The following is a 15915-nucleotide window of genomic DNA, read 5'->3' on the forward strand; positions in this document are numbered from 1 at the left end:
TCAACATATCCAGATGCCCAAACTCCGTTACTAAAAGGACATGTTCTACTTTTTCTCCAGTCTTACTCTTTGGAAGGAAGCAAGCCTGGATGGAGAAATTCTGCCCTTTATTCAGGAAACAGTAATAATCTCCCTATCTCTAAAGCAAGGCTTTCTCCCCAAAGGATTCCCAAGTACCCAGCTATACAGCATATACCGTGTTTATCTGCCTAGTACAGCACCGTCACGGCACGCTAACGTGTGCTCACATGCCCGAAGTGCAGCAGTTTTGCACTTGATGATGCCAGTAACAAACCTGCATATAAATCTGTGAACTAAATATATAAATTTTCCATCATGCAAAAGCACACTCCATAATTCCTATATAAAAAGTAGCGCATTGTAACAGTTTTATTATAATGGTAACTTGAGGATGCTTCTTGTTTATGGGTTGCAATAACCGTATCATAGACAAAATAAATTCTAAAAGGCGGTGTTGGAATATTCAGGCCCGAAGTTTATTAGCTGAGGATAGTTATTACCAAGTCAGCTGGAAACACCCCCATCTTGTGGTTGTTATCATTACGATGACAGTTTTAATTAAATATTACAATCATAAAGGAAAAATATTCAGGAAAACCTTGAAAATACAGGTGTAGAGAGGTGTATTAAGAATGACACTATTTTGGACCTTCCTTTTCTTTTGCTAACAACTATTCCTGTTTCATCCATGCTCTAAGTTAATCTGCATTCCACACGTTCTCCTCTCCTTCCTTCTTTGTTTCCTTCCTCCTAAGGAACAAATTCATGCCTGTAAGATAACAGTCCCTCTGGTGGGCTGTGTTGCTCCTCCGAAACTGAAATGGGTGTGCGGCTGCCTCCCCGCACAAACAGCCTCGTAACGCTGACAGCAATTCTGTCTGAGGTAGCGAATAACTTGTGATTGTAAAACTACGTGTTTGAGAGACATTTGGATCGTTACTAGGAAGCGGTATTTCCCTTTGACTTTGCATACCAATCTGCCTCTCGCCATCTCCATAACCATGAGAGTTGATATGATATAGCACAGACCTACGTTTATTTATCGGCGGTGGAAATGGGGCGGGATATCGCAGTACAACACACTAACATTTCTCTGAATATCAGCTATGTATCTACCGAGGCTGCAAGACAGAAACATTTCAGTTAAATATGAAACTGCAAAAGGGCCCTGAACTAATCTAAGTGTTCAGCTCGGAACATGGTGGGGTAAGATGGCTTTTCAGAGAGGGGTCATTCCGTGGTGTCTGGCAAGCGGGGCCTCTGGGGTGTTTCAGGCTTGGCTCGCTACAATCTGGAGCCATGTAGAAAATATTCAGTCATTTATTTTTATTGCAGAATAATGCTGCAGTTCTGCTTTGACTCAGGCCAGGCTGGCTGCATAACGCAGACACTCTCAGGAGATATTTTCCCCTCAGCTCGTTCCCCAGATTCTTGCTTTGACTTCTTAAGCGCTGTGATCTAATCCTGGTTTTTACTGAGCTACCTCAGAATTTGCCAGCTGTGTTCTAGTTCAGAAATTTTACAGACAAAGGAGACTCTTACAGACGCTTTGTTCAAGTCCTGCTTCATACGATTGAGACAGTTTCAGAAGCGCTTTCTCCAAGAAGCCAAATAATTCACATACAACCCCAAGTGAGATGGTCCAACCTTCAAATCTAAAGACAAAAGCCATAACTTCAGATTTTTTAACCCATTTATAACCAGTAACTCCATTTGCTCATTCCGTTCTCTCTTCTGATCCGAAAGAACTGAATTTACTTTGCCTTTTATACCATCTTTCCCCATAACACCTTCATTCAGAAATTCTGTATCTTATTCTCATATTGTGAGTTTTAGAGGTGATACATTTACTTTGAGGAGTCAGGCTAATACAACATAATAAAGCACAACCTGATTAAGTCTCTGACAGCAAACACTGTTGGAAATAAGACTGGGAAATGTGGTTTGATTGCTCTGAATTCTTAACACTCTCATGGCAATCTTATTTTATTAAAATGAAAGAGCACTGATCTTACTGAAACAAACTGCTTTAATAATGCTTCATCCAAAACTTCCATATGCCTGTATTCCTATGACACATCATTTTCCTGTCACTGAATGCTAAGACCTTGGTAGGATGCAGCCTCTGTGCTGATGCACAAAAAGACAGCCACTCACTCACCAAGTCAGCCCTGCTACTTCCCACAAATCCCAGAGACTGCTAAGAAGCCTCCCCTGCAGGTATTTATCAGGGCTTTCTACTTTTACCTCCAAAAGGTCAGAGCCTGGGACTGAATTGCAGCTGGCAAGGGCACGAAGGGCGGAGAAAAGGAAGCGCTCCTTCTGCTTTGAGGACTGCCAGTCAGGGAGATTTGTCTTCTACCCGATACGTGCCTATCAGTCTGTCATCTCAGATCGATTCATGGCTTCATCAAACATCACAGCTCATCATTAAGCAAGGCTATAAAATCAGGTAGATGAATGGCACGGAGGCCATAGGCTGCCAGGCAATGCAGCTCCAGCCTTCTCGAAATGCCTTGGCTTCCTTTCTCCCTTTTCCCTGCTTAAGTATTTCTGAAAGATGTTCATATGGCCCTTAAGCAGTGACGGCTGTGAGCTAAAGAGCCTCTGTCCCCTACGGGGATATTAGCCAGAAACTAATTTCATAAGGTGGATATACAGAGCACAACGTGGCTGCTTTGAAAGACTGAATTTAAGGAAATTGCCTGTGTTTCCTCTATAGAGTGAGTGATTTCAGTTTCTAAAAATCTGGACAGGTTGATTTGCTTGCCCTTTCGCAGCTCTCTTCTCTCCCATGGAAGAGCTGTGGCAGTGGGCTACCTGTTTCCCTGCTCAGGGCTTTCAAAATGCCCGTCCCTCCTTGGCTGCCAGCACAGCGAGTCGTGGCAGAGATGTCAGAGGTCTTTCAGCTCCAGGGGCTGGTTGGGAATCCTTGGAATACATCATGCTGGGCAGTTCCAGGTGAACTGAAAAATTGTTGCTGCTCTTTTCCTACCTGAGTAACAAGGCTGATAGTATTTTACCTCCTAGTGTTGCGGTGAGGATTAATTAGTATTTGTAACATGTCTGACCACAGATTAGGTTCAGATTTTCTGGCTACTGGGGCACAAGATCAACCTGCATTTTACTTTCGTCTCTTTACTATCCAACTCCAGAGGTTGGTCTTACAGTAAGGTAACACAAAACTCGACACATAAGGCCAATCTAACCCAGCCAGAGAATTCTGAGTATATCCCATGGTCTTGGAGTACCTGAAAGGAGTTGCCAGAAATTATTTATGATGGTTCTACTTTGATTAATTTCACACTTCTTTTAACATGGGACAACAATAAGGGAGAAAAAAAACCATCAAAAACGGAAGGTCCTGTTATGCCCCTCTCTGCACACCCTTGAAGGACCCTGCAGAGAAGTTCTCTTTGAAGCCGAGGTCAGCATGCCCTTCTGACTCTGCCAGGCTGGTTTCCCGGGGTTTCAAGGGTTTTTTTAGTGAAAACAGCAAAAAAAGCCTGAGTTTCTGCTCCTTCCAAGAGCAGTTTCTTGTTCAGGCTAAGCCTGTGAGGCTGAAAAGTGTATTCATGACATCTCACAAGTTTTTTAGTCCTGTGGTGGTCAAGTTAATGAAAAGGAGTTGAGGCAGAGAATGGGATGGGACAGAATGATCCCCAGGCTCCAGTGGTTGAGGGACCAGAGCAAAACAATGCCACATAAAGGGGATACAGTGCATACAAATAACACACTTACTACATTAAAACTACATATTTAAGCATACATATTGCTCCAATATAGACCTGGCTCATGCTGAGCTGAGATTTCATTTTGTCACACAACTGTGATTTAATAAAACATCAGCTTGAACACAGATCTAGGACTTACTTGACAGATTAGCAGAGTTTTGCGAGTAGCACAAAGTGCTGAGCAGGACAGGCTTAAGATGTAGAAGCAATAAATAACCTAGCGATTTCTACAACATGTGAACAATCTTCAGCTTCTTTGGCTATCCACACAATGGAGGTAATTTCATTTAACAGACAGTTTTTTGGGAGGACAAGAGGGGATTGCAGGCAAAATAAGGATGACGCAGAAATTCTGAGGCCTTGAGAAGTCAGTCCTATGCTAGCACGGAACACGGGCAAGGAAAGGCATTTGTACAAGGAGGATGATGTGTCACTGACTTTTGCTTCAAGGAGTTTAGAAGCAGCAACAACAACGACGATAAAAAATAGCCTGAGGTTCTGATCTTTCTGAAACAGAGAATTCAGTTCTGGCTCATGCTGAGCTGAGATTTCATTTTGTCACACAACTGTGACTTCATAAAACATCATCTTGAACACAGATCTAGGACTTACTTGACCCATTGGCAGAGAGTTTTGCGAGTAGCACAAAGTGCTGAGCGGGACAGCGGAGTGCCACAGTCCCTTTTCTGCATTACCCAGGCTGGGCTTGGCTAGTCACCGATTTAGCACTAGGGACCGGGCTTGTGGCTCAACAGTCCTGGCTGTATCCTTCACGGGTCTCCGCCCTAGACTTTGCTCCATCCCGAGAATCAGCAACAGGAGCAAGAGACTAACACCAATGTTGCTCTTGGCCTGCAAATGCATGACAAAGCAGCCCTGACAAAGAGGTAGAAGGCAGGGAGATAAGCCTCACGCCCGGTGCTGACAAGTAGCCATGTATACATGGAACTGGAAGTTGACGTAAAGTGGGAAAATATATCTGTTCTTATTTCTAAGTCAGTGGATCTAATAAAGTTGTTGCCGTTATTTATCTTGTAAACATCTTCTTGAATCTACCACTGTCAGCTATCATTATTTTCTTACAAGTCTCCTGATAATGATACATATCATCATTCCCCAGTTCCTCATTTCTCTGTGCACATAGAAGCCTCAGCTTTCCTTTATAAAAGATAAGCTTCTCACAGCCCACCCAGAGCAGCAAAATAATTTACACAGGTGACCAGACACTAGAAGGAGGAGGTGGAAAAATGTCAAACTACCACTGAAAAATCAAATAAAAGAAAAATTAAACTCTTTATTTGTTAAAGCCAACTTTAGGATTTTTGAGACACGAATTTTGGATGCATTCAGCTGGTAGAGCTGCACGGCCAGCTTATTGCACCTCCTACCAGCGAGGGGCGGGGAGGCCACTGCAGCACTGGGCTGAAGGCGTTTGTCTCAGGCTACTGCGCCAAGCTGGGCTGGCTTCAGCCAGGGACCCTACTGCCACGTGCTGGGGGGTGGCTCAATCCGCCGTGCAGAGTAACAGCATTAGCAGGGCGGCCTGATGCGCAGCTCACAGGGCTGTTCTCTCACTGCTTTTGGACACTACACTGCTGATAAACATACAATCATGGGTTTTAAACACCATTTTGCTCAAGTTGGAGGGCTTTTTTGTGTAGACCAGTCCAAAACTAGAGCTATTAATTAAACAAAGCCAGCAGCGAATACAACACTGATGCCAACCTTCTTCCTAATCCCCAAGGATATCGTTTGAAGAATACCATCTAGAGCGGTGGCAGAAGGTCTGAATAATCAGAAGTAACTGCTCACCTACCATTTAATCACCTAAAATTATCTTGGAGTGGACCATAGTCAAGCACCAGAAAGTTTCTCTCCTAATTCTTGGAAGAGCCAGGATGAAAGACAGCAGAAAGGAATTTATCACCCTGTGAGCCAAGAATTATGTTATGAATGAATGGCAGCCTGTCCAGAGCTCAGCCAGTCATCTCCAGCAAAGAGGGAGAAACAGAGCAGGAAGCTTTTGGTAATCTATATATTAGTTACTGAGCCACATGCTTCAGCCAACGTGGCACTGGCACTTGGCTGGTCATCAAATAAATTCAACATTTTGAAAGGATTTTTTTCCTGATGGATACATTCCTGAGAACGGATGACCATAAAAGAGAAAAATAGACTGGCTATGCCCCGGTAGCAACAACCTGTGAAGTCATTATCATCAGCTCCCCCTTGTGAATTAGGATTCTGTGTCTGTGCAATGCACTTTCTGAAGTAATTTATCAGCACATAGATTTATGGACTCCGCAAAAGCTGTCTTGGTCATTGTTTTCTCCTCCAGTTTACTAGAAATACCTCTATTTAGATTTTGTCAAGATTACTGCTCCTCTATGTCATTGCTAGGTGGGAAAAGTGGTCTGGCCTCCCAGCAGTGCAACTGAATACTGATTGCAAGAGGACGAAATCCAAGCAGACAATGGCTTTCAGAGAGTCTTGCTGCTTGCCTTGTCTCAAAGGTGCCCTGAAAAATCCGCTCCCATCATTGTTCTAACTTCCAAGATGGGGAAGTTCGTGTAGGCTGCACACCTCCTCAGAAGGCTCACCCCTGGATTGCCTGGTATTTCCACAGCTCCTTTTCCAAACACCTGGAATGGTTAAACCTTGGAGCGTCGTCACCACTGAACCACAAACTTCCCAATCGACGCATTCCTGGATGAATGACGGTTCCTTCTGAGACACATGGTCATTTCATTTCTACATCTGGACAGCGAGTCTCTGGGGTCTTTTGAATTCCTGAGAAGAGTGGGTATCGTAAGCGTATCAGAGCCAGACTGTCTGCCCCAGGCTCTCCACTGGCACACATCCACAGGCTGGCTCAGCTCTGATTTACACCAGCAGAGTCTGGCCTGATGTTCACTCCCAAATTAGTTTTATCTTTATTTGACCAGCTCTATTGACAACACTGGTTCCAGCAAGGAAGTAAATGGTGCGAATCAGGATAGAAGCATCGGGGAACATAGGGGTGATGAAAAACAATGTTTATGAAACAGAAATGCAGAAAAACAACAGGGAAAGGAACATTATTTTGAAACTGCAGCAAGAATGTACTACAGAAAGCCATTTTTTTTGCCTGAATATTGAAAGGAAGGAGCTGATATAACTGGAAATAATCCAGCTCCCCCTGACAGCATGAATAAAAATCCCATATGTACAATGTGTGCTTTCTACAGATGGCAGCATGCGGAAAGATCAGAGAGTTAATGAACAAAAATATCACCGTAAAATAACCTGATGCTGTGTGTACTTCCCCTCTCCATGTACCTCTCGGCTCTTTTTTGCTCATGTGCGCTTGTCTTCACTATTGAACTCTAGTGCAGATCACAGGGTGAGGCTAGTGTACCTGTTAACAGGTTTCTTGTCCCCTCTGTGGGTCTACACTCTCTCTCAAGTTTAGGTTCAACTCTGCTTTGAAGTTCAGACTGCACATTATGGTAAGACAAGACTCTCGGGTATGTACAAACTGGCTTAGCACAAGCTCCAAAGACATTTTACGTGCATGGGGGGGAATGTGGCTGCTGTCTTCCCATGAGCACAAGCTGTCATGGCTGCGACTGGAGTGGTTTCAGTCCGGATGAAGCCCACAAGCCTCTTCCTCCAAGAGATACCCTGAACAGTTCAGCTGTGAAGAGCCTGACGTAACAATGCTGGCTAAAATGAAGGCATTTACAACTCAGCTAGTGTCCCTAGCTTTCCCCTGCAGTCAGTGCAGGGACACGGACGCATCCAGCAGGACGTTGATCTCATCCCATGAGCGGTATCTAAGGCAGGTCAGATTCATTACCCCTGCAAGTGCCTGCTTCTCCCCACTGGCAGCAATGCAGAGATGTCCAGCTCAGAACCAGGCTACCAGCAATTTGTCATCTAAAATTTCACTAGAAAAATCTCATCCTTTGAGTCCAAGGTGCAGCTAATAGCTGGCAAGGGGGAGGGTAAATGACTAAAGAGGCTGACTAAGCCTGTTCTTTACTCTCATTGCCGACAAAGCTCTGTTGGCTCCTTTCAGCGTCTCATCACCGGCTTCCCTGGGATTAAGGCAGCCTTGGCTTTGTGCCGGAGAAATGGTCCCCTCACTGAACAGGAATTGGTTGGATTTGAGAGACACGGTCAAACAGAGGGGTTGAGGGGAAATTATTAGATCAAAGAAAAGCTGGCAGAAAATTTACAGCAAAGGCTGTATTTGAACTAAATCTTCTTTATGGAGATTGGAACCATCTTGATTTATGCAGCAAAGGAGCAGACCTTTACGGTACAGGTCCTAGTGCTGTTTCCCTTCCTGCGCTATCTTTCTGTCAGAAGGTGGGGTTACAGCTCCTGCCATTCTTGCACAGTCTTTCCTAGGGGTCTGCTATGCCTCCACTTCATGATCTACAGGGCTGTGAAATAGCTCCTGAGCTACTCTTTCCCCTCTCTTCACGAAGAGCAGTCTAAGAGAATTGCAGAGTCAACAATTTCATACTACCGACAGGTACCTGCTTTGGCTTGCCAATTTTATCTGTAAGGCTATAAAGCTGGCACTAGAAATGGATCATGCTGCTGTAGGGCTCTCTTGTTGGCAACTCACAGGTGGAGTACCTGGAAAGAAAATGGTGCAATTCATTAAAAGGTGGAGGTGCTCTGGCATGGCTTAGGGCATAAAAAGGATCCATGACAGTTTGTTTCCAGGAGGCAAAAAGAGGCACCTTGCAATTCCCGGGTCCAGAAGGCACTGCTGGGTCTGACTCCAACAGTCAGCGCAGCACAGCCCGTGTGGCCCTGGGGCTGGGGCTAAGCTAGGGCCCACGGCCAGCCAGCTGCTCCTGCCTGCGTGTCCCGAACCCAGCTTCTGCCCCAGCACGTCTCTGCTGAAGGCTCCTTCACATTCATTTGAAAGTTACGCTCTTGGCCAGGAGGCCGTTGCGATTTATTGACCTCTCCAGGCATGCCTCCCCAGCATCTGCATGAAGTCAGCTGGGCAGGCTTGTGTAGGCAGGTGAAATGAATTTCTTTCTTCGCAATTCCAAGAGCACGCTTGGTCTCAGAGTTAATAATGACTGCATTTTGAATAAACGCTGAAGGTATATTAGGTACAAAATTAAAGTTAAGCAGCTCTGCAGAAGAGACATATTTACATTCAGCAGTTGTAAAACTAGGCAAATATATTTTAAAATTTAATTGTACTATAACTTAATAAGTTAATTAATAACCATTAGCATCACATTCTGCTTTTAACACATATGTGGATATGGAGCATTTTTACAAAAAACTTTAAGAATACTCTTTGTTCACTTAAGCCGTTGCGACGAGGGACAAATAGCTCAGGTTGTGACTAAAACGTGGACAAATCCTACAGTCTTTTAAACAACTGGGGTATTTTCATAGGTAGAGACAAAGAGATTAGTTCCTCAAACTACATGACCATGATAAAATCACCAGTGGAGTTAACAAGACTGGTTACAGATAAAGGATCATGCTACATCCTTTACAAATCTCAGAAAATATATTCTCTGCTATTAGCTTGCATTCCAGTATTATACAACTGTCTTATGAAATTTTAATTCAACCCTTATTGGAGATGAATAATTTAATGGCAGACAGTAACAGACCGTCATCCAGCCTATGGCCCTCACAGGAAAAAAGGCCATCAGACCATGACGGTCTTCGGCTGATGTAAATCAGCACCACTCCATCAGCTCCAGTGCACCCGCACCAGTTTACTGCAGCTGGCAGACTGGTCTGCACACGCCAGGAAAACACCGGCCTAGGAGCAGCAGCACCGGCAATTTGAGTTCTACCAATGAGACGATCTGACCATTCATTACTCGGGGATCAGCAGATGGGGTTTTTCGACCCAGAACACAGCTTAGATCAGGTATAGCTACCCCTTACGCATCAGCAAAGATTCCCCCTTTTCAGGGAATTGCCTGCCAGCTGTGTGATTGGCAGCCTGCGAACAGGGGCAGCTTGACCAGCAACAGAAGAAACCTCTCGGCCTCACATAGCTTTGCCCCCAGGTGAGTTCCCAGTTCCAGCTCTTAGCCTGAGCAAGCCCCTGCTATGAATCAGCAGAGATCTTCCCAGGGGACATCCCTGACTTGTACCCATGCTGCAAGATGAATTTCAAAAAACGATTCCTGATTTACCCCAGCCTAAACAAGAGGTGACTCAGAGCTACAGATGTTTGTCTGATTTCTGAAAAGCCGTTTGAGTCAATGTTTCTACTAGGCTGGATTTTCATTTTGCCATAGAAATTGATGCGCAGAAAGCCAGCCCACAGCTCCACAGCAGATTGAAACCGTCATGATTTGAACACCATTCACTCTTCACCTCTAGATTTGCAGGAAAAGAGGGGTAAGATGGGAAAGAAGAGCATTTGCTATGCGCTCTATGGAGTAGCTGCTCCCAATTCACTACCCTCCCATCTCACAATTCAAAATCTCTCAGTATGAAGCAGAAGCCATATGGTTAAAGCTGAGCAAAATATGGGATTCCTATTCTGTGGCAAATCCCCATGTTTCAATACTTTGTTTTCATCCCAAACTGTGATGAAAAGCGAATGTTTGTTATTGAACTTAAACTCCAGAAGCTTTTCAATGAGACATTTTTAAACGAAGAGAAACAGCATATTTCAAGCTGAAAGATTTCACTGCGTTTTGCTGAGCTGATCTAAAACATTCCCGTTTCAGGGATCTCAGTGTTAGGCTGCATTTTCCCCTTTGTGGTGTACTGCCGCATCCCAGCTGAAGCTTCTCCACCATTGTTGGATGAATCCTGCAGAAGATGTGGCGTGTACCAGAAATGACTGAACAAGGAATTATTTCATGGTCATTTTTCAACAGAACTCCCTTTTAAAGGAGCAAGGTTGAAATTTTCCCTATTTTAATGAAACAGTTGCACATTCATGGTGCAATCATGCACCAGGACACAAATGAACGCCTCCCCATCACTGCTGCTCAAGTTGGGTGAGGTACTTAGTACTTTACAAGATAAAACTCCAAAGTCTCCAGCACATTGACCCTAAATCCCAAATCCCTGGTCTGTATTTGCAACTCACTGGTTAATATGAATCAAGGACCTTCAGAAAGAACCGTGTGCATTGTTACAGAGGGTCAGATTCCTTCAAAGAGGAGCAACGCAAGAAATCCCGAGCTAGTTAGGCTTACAGAAAGTGGGAATCAGGGGTCAATCCCGCCGAACTAGTGATCTACTGGGGCTGGAAAAGACCCCTTGTCACAATCTGGGAATCTGCCAGAGAACTGACCAAGATGCCAAGGAGCTAAGCCCAGATCTGTAAAACATGCTCATTTAGAGAGGAGCTTTAGCTTACTGAGAACAGGTCCTGGGCCCAGGTGACTTTCCCAAGGTCAGAACAGGAGTCAGTATCGGAGGATCCCCTTGTGCCCTCGTTTAATCGAAGTCATTAATTTAAAGTATGAATTCTAACACCCCTTTAATCCTTCTTAACAATAAGAAGCACTGTTAAATCCTTAATGTGCCTACTTTAATTATAACCTATCAAACACGGAATCAATTCTAGGCGGTAAACACGAAAAACACTATTCTGAAAGTGGATGAGATCACGCCTTTTAAAATGCAAATTGAGACTGAAGCATTAAACCTCTAATAAAGTTCAATTAATCTTTCCCCTTAAAACACACACAAAATATTTAATCTCAGTCTAATCTCAGAGGCTGATTGAATCAGAGCCAAAGAAGGCAGCTCTGGTCACATGTAAACAGGCAGGAGCTGGAATATCTTTTCCTCAGGGTCACACAAATCTAGGGAGGTGGATGTGCACGTGGAGGGTAGGGGAGCAGATCCATTAAAGTTTAGAATGAAGGTGATTATTTTTCAAGGATTATATATATTATAAATCTCCTGTTATCTCATGAACGTTTCAAAATTCCCTTCCTGAAGACACATCCACAGGGAACTTCAGGTACCTGCGTGCAGGTGCAAAGCCACCCCTGCCTTGGGCTGGGAGAGCGGCATCCTTGGCTCGAACTGATTTACAGCTCCTTTCTGCTTGCCAGTGCCGAGGAGGAGCACAGGAAGCAGAGCTGTAAATTAGAGGGGTAAATTATGGGAGAAGCTGGAGAGGTTCTTGCATAGTCTCATGGCACAGAGAACCGCAAAGGACGCCGCAGTGTCCTGTGCCTTCCCCATCCCTGCCTGAGTGCAGGGCCAGAGCAGTCACGGCAAGCTGTTACTCCTCTCAGGCCAAGGAGGAAAAGCATTAGCAAGGTGCTGCGTTGACACTCTGCTTGTGTCCGCTCCAGCTTCTTCTGCAGGCATTTCCCAAGAGCTGCAAGAAAAGGGCAGGAATCGTGTATTCCATTTCCCAGCCAGTTTGTTTTCTGCTCCTGAACAGTGTAAAAGTAAAAATGTAAATGCCAGTCCTGCATGTGTTAAAAAAAGGCATCTGGGGATAATGAAGATATTTTGTTTTATGAAAGAGAAATGTTCCAAGCTGGTTACATATTTTTAAAGGAATATTTATATTGTAAAACAAAGATGCTTCTAAACAAAAAGTCACTTGAAATACAAATAAAAATGTTTTGTTTTGACAATCTGGGAACAGGATATTGATGTATTATTGAAACAGCCGGAGTATTTCTTTTCCCTTCCTGAAATATGAATTCATCAAATTCAGCACGCTGTTGTGAAACATTTTGCTTTAAAAAAACTGGCTGGTTTTTGCTGAAAAAATGTTCAATTGGAAGATTATAGAGCAAGTCTGCATCTGAACAAAGTGGGTGTGGAGGGTTATTAAATCAGCACAGAAAGGTTTTGATATTGCTTAGGTGCATGTGTTGACACTAGATGCACTGTAGTGACGAGATATCCCGTTTATTATCAGTGTTATTTAGCTCTGATAATGGGTTCAGTCCTGCAGAGAATATAAATGTAGCTGCACAGCTGGACAAATAATGACAGTATTTGTCTTCATGTCATTTTTGATGAAAAATATTGGCAAAAAGCCCAATGAAATTTATTTGTAATGAATTACTGGATAATTCAACAAATGAAGCCAGAACAGCTAGAAAACACACGGAGGACAGCCCTCCACCACCTTGCAAGCTTTTGTTAGCAGCAGCAACTGCAGGTGTGAAATGTCACCACCCCAGCTGGACAAACCCTGATGACTCCCAGCCCCTCAACCTGCACTTATGGACATGCCTGTTGGAGCCACTGGTTGGTAGGAATCCCGAACAGCAAGACGCTAACTTCAGCCCAAGATCCCAATCTTTACAGAATTGATTTAAAAAAAAAAACTGTGCAAAAATAATGTCATCTGATTTGGTCATTTTTTAAATGGAGTGGAAAGGGGGATGAGCAGGCAAAGATAAGAGAGAGCTTCACCGACTGCAAATTTAGAGAATTCATGATGGAAATGACAACACAATTTAATTAATTCAAATCCAGATGAGGAAAACTTTGTACCGAGAGATAGATTAGATAGATAATACTCCATAGAGTTAATCTCAGTTATTGCCTGGAAGGGAAAGCCGTGTGCTTAGATACAAAGGAAGGGGCAAAAGAAAGCTGAGTTTCTAGTGATTCCCTCGTGGTTTTTCCTGTTGCACAGCCTTCCCAAGAAATCAAATCTTTGCAGAGCTGCTAACGCACGTGGTGTTAACCCAAGGCAGGAGACCAGCAGGGTACTGACGAGGCTCAGGCCCTTAGCCAGGAGCAGACCTACTCCAGAGAGCTGATCTGGGACCGATGAGGATCTGTCCTTGAGTTCCTATTTCCAGATGAACTGTCACTGATTTTCTTGAACCCAGTCCGTAAAGGATTCCATCTCCCTTTTCTTCTACCGCAGGAATAACCTCTTGCAAAATGAATTAGGTCACATACAGTAGAACCCTTTTACCAAGAATCAGCTTCCTATCTATGCAGGTTTCACCTGGAATAGGACTTAAAATTCTGCTTTTGGACCAGAACAGCTACCTTATCACAACTAACATGCTTTCAGCATGGTTGAGATAAAACAGAATAAAAATTAGGCTTCAGTCTGACCAGATTAAGACATGGTGCTGGATAACGCAGTTTACCTAAGTAGCATTATATCAATCTAGCTTGCAATAATTATATTATTTCAGCAAATCCCAAAACTGCATTCCTCAGTCAAGATCCTTTCATGCTCAGCGCTGTAAAAATCACAGAAAATATCAACTATTAGAGCACTTCCAACACTGTTATGGAGAAACAGCTAATGGGAGTGATCCACCCATCCAATGGGAATGTGCATTCCTTTCCTAACAAAAACTGTTCCCTGTTTGATTTTGCTATTATTTGGCTGAAAAGTCTAAGTTGCCTGAAACGCCCCAGAAAGGCATGTGATTGCTAGAAAGTATTTTACTATTATTACTATGACAGCTTATTATCTTTGCAAATATAATTACCTGGAGAGAAGACATGTGAGATGCAATATGCCCATCTTGCTCGCGTGAGAGAGAGTGATGAAAATAGAATTAAGCTGTGTCACCTCCAGTGTGTCATTTTTCTACAAGCAAGCCTGAACAGATTGATTTCTAGGTCTCCTTCAGCGTAACTTAATCAATTCTGAGTAGATTTAGTTGGGCATATGGATGATCGTGTGTCTGGCACCCGCTTCCTCCCCTAATATGGTTACAGGAATTTCAATCAGCACCACAGTGGCTCCCACCGTACAGTCGCTCGGAACATAAAAGGCTTAATGCATTTTGAGCAGTAATTCATCCTGTCTGGCACCTCAGATCGTGTGAGAACATGGGCCATATTTCCAGCCTGAGAACCTCTGCATCCGTTTTGGTTGTCTCTGAGTTTCCTTTAGAGGAAACTCTCCGACTTCATGCAGGAGGAAAGTCCTCAGATAGGTCTTCAAAAAGGTTATTTTGAGTCTGGGCTCCAGGAGTGAGCGAGGCTGCCTGGAGGGTGAACATGTGTTCGGTTCCCAAGTCTTTACTACTTCAAGAAGCAACAGGGAATGGAGAAAAATGGGGCTTGATTCATTTCCCTAAATGCAGGCATCCAGTTCTGGTTGAGATGCCTCTGGCTACCTGGGACACGGCAGGGATCTGGCAGATCTTGCAGCCGAGTCTATGGGAGACCTGAGACCACTGGGACCCACAGCTTGAAGGCAGCAGGATTTGCCAGAGTGTGTCCAATAGGAGAAACTCCTGTGTTTAGACATTAAATTCACATCTAGATTAGAATCGCCATTAGAATTAAGACCACAGAAACAACATAAACCAGAGCTACTTCCTTCCAGGCAGCTGTGGAGGGAGCAGCAGCAAGAAAGCACGCTAGTCATAGGGTGGGGGATTGCCGTCCCTAGAGGTGCTGCTGGAGAGAGAAGAGAATTTACAGAAGATAGGTCTTAAAAGACAGAAGAGGTACTGAGAAGCTAGTACAGCGGTATGTCTTTGCGAATGAGATCACAGCTTTTCCTTGCCCGGCGGTGGTCTGCGAGCCCGAGCGTGGTGAGGACGGAACCTTCGCGCAAGCCCTGGCGGTGCGCGGCTCGGTCCCACCAGGCGTCCGGGGCCCCCGAGCCGCCAGGCAGCCAGCAGCGGGCAGGCTGGCCGGCTCGCAGACTTTGCACGTGGCCACGACTCAGCCGCTGAGGGAGTGATTACGCCTGCCTGCAATTATAATGACTTCATTTAGCCCTGAAGCTTTTAAAAGTCTTTTGGATTTTTTTCATGATTAACTGAAGGCACTTTGCAGCTCTGCACTTGCAGAAATGGCTACATAATGAGATAATCAGAAGCTGAAACACTGGTTGTGCTTATTGATTTTTTTTTTTAAAACAAGTAGTGCCTCCGTTTCCAAAAATATGAGAAAAATATAGATTTTTTTTATGGCTGTTAAATTTTTGTATTTTTTTTTTTCTTGGAGTTATTGACATTTTTTGTTTACTCGTAACTAAGTTTTCATTAAATGTAAAAATTTCAGTGGTTATTTCAGTGTCTTCATATAATTGTCAATGAAAATGTTCAGAAACGTTTTGAAAGAAGTGAAAAAATGCCCCCACTTTAAAAGATGCCAAATAGAAAGAACTTGAAGACTATTTGTTCCATTTGCTGTCTCTCTCTCAGAAAAAAAAAAAAAACCAACCCAAACTTCTGAATAATGCTGG

This window comes from Phalacrocorax carbo, chromosome 22 (genome assembly GCF_963921805.1).
Source record: "Phalacrocorax carbo chromosome 22, bPhaCar2.1, whole genome shotgun sequence".
NCBI lineage: Eukaryota > Metazoa > Chordata > Aves > Suliformes > Phalacrocoracidae > Phalacrocorax > Phalacrocorax carbo.